This window comes from Pinus tabuliformis, chromosome 1_2 (assembly GCF_031772625.1).
Source record: "Pinus tabuliformis cultivar Carrire ecotype Pingquan chromosome 1_2, CPIR1, whole genome shotgun sequence".
NCBI lineage: Eukaryota > Viridiplantae > Streptophyta > Pinopsida > Pinales > Pinaceae > Pinus > Pinus tabuliformis.
This window is the reverse complement of record NC_142298.1, coordinates 244,936,315-244,942,199: the sequence shown is the minus strand read 5'-3', so window position 1 is coordinate 244,942,199 and position 5,885 is coordinate 244,936,315. Positions and strand designations below refer to the sequence as shown.

Genomic DNA, 5,885 nt, shown 5'->3' with positions numbered 1-5,885 from the left:
TGATGATACTTGGTGTCCACATGCTTTGTCTTTGAATGAAAAACTGGGTTCTTGGCAAGTTTGATGGCTGACTGGCTGTCAATGAACAATGATGTAGCTTCTCCCTGAGAAATGCCCAAGTCCTGCAAAATTCGGCGCAACCAAACAATTTCACATGTTGCTTCCCATGCTGAAATGTACTCTGCTTCTGCTGAAGAAGTGGCCACTGTAGCTTGTTTTTTACAACTCCAAGATACTGCTGTTGACCCCATATTCATTAAATAACCTGATGTTGATGCTCGATCATCAATACTCCCAGCAAAGTCGGCATCAGAATATCCACCAAGTACAAAATTTTTAGTCTTTGTGTAAAGAAGACCAAAATCTTTTGTTCCTTGGATATATCGAAGAACTCTTTTGGCTGCATTCCAGTGGCTGTCTCGTGGTTCCTGCATAAAACGTGAAAGAATACTGACTGCATAAGATAGATCAGGACGAGTATTTGTCAAATAAATCAAGCTGCCAATCAACTGTCTGTAAGTTGTACTGTCCACCTTTTCCCCCCCTTCAAATTTTGAAAGTTTCAAGTTTTGCTCCATGGGGGTGAGAACGGGCTTGCAATCTTGCATGCCAAATCGTTGAAGAACCTCTGCGGCATACTTACTCTGAGAAATGAAAATATGATGTGGACGTTGGAAGACTTCAACTCCAAGATAGTAGTGAAGTAATCCCAAATCTGTCATCTTAAAACCTACATGTAACTCCTTTTTTACCTGTGCAATATGATCATCATGATTGCCAGTGATGATCAAATCATCGACATACATAACAAGAATTACCAGATATTTGCCCTGTTGTCGCACATACAAAGTATCATCAGATTCACTTCGTTGAAAACCAACTTTCTTAAGGTAATCATCCATCTTTGCATACCAGGCTCGGGGAGCTTGTTTTAACCCATATAAAGCCTTGATCAATTTGCAGACTTTATGTTCTTGTCCTTCCATTTCAAAACCTGGTGGTTGGGTCATATACACTTCCTCCTATAAATCCCCGTTGAGAAAATCACTTTTCACATCCATTTGATGAAGTTTCCATCCTTTTTGAGCGGCCAATGCAAGTGTTAATCGGATGGTGTTCCATTTAGCTGTTGGAGCAAAGGTTTCTTCATAATCAATGCCTTCCTGCTGCGCAAAACCCTTTGCGACAAGTCGTGCTTTATACTTTTCAAGTTCACCCTTCTGATTATACTTAATTCTGTAAACCCATTTGCATCCTATGGGTTTAACATTTGTTGGACAATCAACAAGTTTCCAAGTGTTGTTATCAATTACTGCTTGATATTCTTCAACCATAGCTTGTTGCCATTCTTTATGTTTTACTGCCTCTTTGTATGTGGAAGGTTCAGTAAAATCATTTGCTATCAAGGCAAAATTGCCTTCACTTCTATGTGTCCTTCTGGTGCCAGTTTTATTATGTTCATCAGGCTTTACATCTTTCAAAAGTTGAACTGCCCATTTCGGAAGTTAGTGCTCACTTGTTTGTGCTTCTGTAAAGTCCCCATCATTGTAAAGAGGATTAATATAAACTAATGTACGTCGTTCAGGTGAAGAATGTGGAGACTCACTGTCTGAAGAACTGCTACTGCTTGGAGATGCGGATGAACTGCTAGAAGACCCAGATGATGTTGTTGATGTAGATGGACTGGATGACTCATCTTCAGAGGAAGGAAAATAAAGTTCATACCAATTTGGTGAAGTTGGTTGACTTTGCATTTTTCCATTTCTTTTACTTCCCTTAGTTTCTAATTTGTGAAGAAGATTTTCAATTTCTTCAGCACTCTTACTCTCGGTTTCATCAAAAATGACATCCCTTCTCACAATGAATTTTCCATTGGTCAAAAGACGATACCCTTTCTTCTCATCAGAATAGCCAATCATTGTGCATTTTAAACTTCTTGAGTCAAGCTTAGTTCGTTTTTCTTTCGGAACTAAGGCATAACACACTGACCCAAAAACTCTAAGATGTTTAACTCAAGGTTTGAAACCAAACCAAGCTTCATAAGGTGTGATTCCGTCTAAAGAAGCAGTTGGAGATCTGTTTCTTAAGTAGACAGTTGTATGTATTGCTTCCGCCCAATATGTTGGACTTAACCTCTTGAATGTTAACATGGATCTCGCCATTCCTAACAAAGTGCGATTCATTCTTTCGACTACTCCATTTTGTTGTGGAGTGTAAACATTAGTGAGATGTCGTCTTATGCCATTTTCACTACAATAAGTTTTGAATGCATTTGAAGTGAATTCTCCCCCATTATTCGTCCTAAGAGTACCTATCTTTTCTTTGACTTCATTTTCAACAAGTTGGCGAAAAATTTTAAACTTATCAAATGCTTCTGACTTGTTCTTCAAGAAGTAAACCCAAGTCATTCTGCTGAAATCATCAATGAATAGTAAGAAATATTTGCAACCACCAAATGAAGTTTGTAGTGGACCACAAACATCACTGTGAACTAGTTGTAGCCGCCTGTTTGCATGACATGAACTTGTTGGAAAACTTTCTCGATTTTGTTTGCCATAAATGCAAGCTTCACATTTTGCATTTTCCCGTTTGAATGTGGGAAGTCCTTTAACCATTCCTTGTTTCTGCAATTGAGAAAGACTCTCAAAATTCAAATGTCCATATCTTACATGCCATAGTCTTATAGGTGAAATACATGTAGTCACTGCCCCTGCAAAATCAGAATGCCTTGGAATAACTGTCCCTTTCATCTGTAACAGTTTTCCATCTTCATAACCTGTCATAACTGTTTTCAAGTTCTGTTTCACTGAATTAATCTTCACTAAACCATCTTCCATAATCACCTGATGTCCTGCTTGTCGAATCGTGACTAAAGAGAGCAATTTTTTCTTGAAACTGGGTACATACCATACATTGGAAATCATTTTTTCTCCAATGTCAGGGAGAAAAACTTTTACTACTCCTTTTCCATAAGGAGTATGTTTTGTATCATCAGCAAGAAAAATGGAATTAAGTTGGCATTCTTGAAAATTCCAGAAAAAATCACGTCGACAAGTCATGTGTTGAGTTGCCCCAGAATCCAAGATCCAGGCATCTTCATAGTCACTTCTAAGATGAGATGAAATTTGTGATGCTGGTGAGGAAGTAAAAACATATTCTGAGTTATCTTCATCTTGATCATTTGCAAATTGTGCTGAATGCTGCTGAAACTTGGGAATTTTATTAAGTGAAGTTCGACAATCTTCAGCATAATGGCCAACTTTGTTACATCTTCGACACACAATTTGACTTAAGTCTCTTCCTCTTCCTGAAGATTGTCCTCTACCTCTGCTTTGACCTCTATTTTGAGATTGTCCTCTACCTTGACTATTATATCCTTGTCCTTGAAAATTGCCTCTTCCTTGGTTGTTTCCTCTACCTTGAAAATTATTTCTTCCTCCTCTGTTAAAATTGTTGCCTCTGCTTTGGCTTCGACCTCGATTATGTGTTGCTTGATTCTGATTCCATCTGCCTCTTCCTCGAGAACTATCTGCTGATGACTTACTAGTGCTGGCCTCTGTGAGAAAAACATCTTCACCAACTTTCTTCTTCTTCCCAAAAGTTTTATCATGTTGACTCAACATTTCACAAAGTTCATCAAAAGCTATCATCAATTGCGGGAAAACCAGCATTAATAATTTCCTGCTTAATATTCTTAAGTCTGGAGAGATATTCAAGAATATCACCATCTTCAGTTAATTTTTGTTGCAACAATTTTAACTGTAGATCAACCTTCTTTGACTCAGGCTGAGTATCAAAGAGGTCTTTAAAAGTTTTCAAGGCAGTCCATGCATCTAAAGAATTTTCTATATGGACATACATTTCATCATTCACAGACGATTTAATAAGAGCTAAGGCTTTAGCATTCTTGATTTCCCATTTTGCTAGTTCAGCTGCATCTGTGGGTTTATTAGGCTTAACAACTCCATCACATATTCCCTGCCATAATTCATTGTAAATGAGTGTGCTTTCGATGAGACGATGCCATGTTTTATAAGATTTGGTGCCTTCTAGTTTGTCGGAATCAGAAAATAAATTAATCAACTTAGACATTTTTAGCGTTGAAGAGACGCACCAAGAAGTAGAACAGAAAGGACAAGATAGTCAGCACAACACACCACACAAAAAACACGATCTATCGGGGCTTGGCCTTGACCCTCGAATAGTCGTCAAAACAGGAGAAAATTGACTGAGCTTTGCACTTGGCTCTAGTCAATTTCTCAAATTTTTACAAGGAAACTTTCAAAATTTGACTTTTTACAATGGTGCTTTTGCACAATCTGGTAAAAAATTTACCCCCCCTCAAAGTAAAATTACTTTGAGTTACATTTATCTCCTTCAAAAAATTACAAAAAAAAACTCCTTATTGCCCCAAAAAATTACAATCACCTTATTGCTCCATCAACCATAAATTAAAAAATCACCATATTTCTGCACAATACAATATTACAAATTTAATTCAGCTTCAGCATATTCATGTTCATTTTATTTTCACATCATCACGTGAATTCAATTGAACTGCAGATTCTCTATATCTGGCATAGCTGACTAGAGGCAACTACTAAATTTAGTGTATGCCCAAGGGAATCTGCAATCCACATACGATTTCATAAACTATGTGCATGAAAAGTTTGGGTTTCGAACTTTGACAGAATATATTGCCACAATAATGGTAGCACTATGCATCATTTCCAACTGTTGATGATTCAATTTTGCTCAATGCGCAGGAGGCTCATTATATCTGCAGCATTATAATAAGCAATATGTCAACGCGCAGGAGGCTTATGTCAACGCGCAGAACTCAGCAATACCTCTCGCTTCTTCGGCACCTGAATACCAACAATGGACTCCAGAAATGATCATATTAATGAAAATAAACAGTTACACCCATTGCACATACAATCGGAGATACCAAGCTTTCGCTTTTTCACAACCTAGAGATACGATTATCTATCGTTTCTCCATATTTCGACGAGCGGTGAAGGCACTCCGCTTCTGTTCCAGCGTACCCTCAAGATTATCCGCGGGAGGAAAAAAGGCCTTCATTCAGGCTGCTTGATTGTATCTTGTGGGCAGTTGGGCTTTCGGCAGGCAAGATGGTGCTCTATTTCAAGGCCACGCCAGAGGCTGGTGATTACACCATCTACATGGGCATTGATAAGTTCGAAAACGAAGAACTCATCAGATACGGTATTCCTGAGGATATCTGGTTTCACGTGGATAAGCTATCCTCAGCACACGTTTATTTGAGAATGCACAAGGGTCAGACAATAGACACTATTAGTCAACCAGTCTTGGATGATTGTGCACAGCTAGTGAAGGCGAACTCTATTCAAGGAAACAAACTCAATAATGTTGACATTGTGTACACCCCTTGGTCAAATTTAAGAAAGACTTCTTCTATGGATGTTGGGCAAGTTGGCTTCCATAACCGAGTAGAGAAGTGAATCAATGAAATTGTGAATCGCTTGAACAAAACAAAAGTTGAGCGGAAACCTGATTTGAAAGCTGAGCGAGAAGCTATAAATGCCGCAGAGAGAGCACAAATAAAAGCTCAAGGGAGGGAAAAGAAACGGTGCGAGGAACTCGAGCGCCTTGAGAAGCAGAGGCAATTTTTTATAATAAAAAAATGAATTTTAGATTTTAAAAAATCTAAAATCAATGAAAAAAATTATTTTCCTGTTGAACAAAACTGTACAATTTCCATACCAATGATTTGCTGGCCAACTGAATGGAGTTTTCCAGGACTTTGTTGAGCTGAAATCTCCTCAAATCCACTGCAGCATTACTGGAGCTCTGATACCACAACAATGGCAGAAGTGTCCTCAGACACGTAATTTTATTAA

At 38.2% G+C, this 5,885-nt stretch overlaps 1 pseudogene; it reads left to right on the top strand.

The window, feature by feature from the left end:
• Positions 1–4,987: 4,987 nt before the first annotated feature.
• On the top strand, positions 4,988–5,672 carry LOC149205292 (uncharacterized; annotated as a pseudogene).
• Positions 5,673–5,885: the final 213 nt, after the last annotated feature.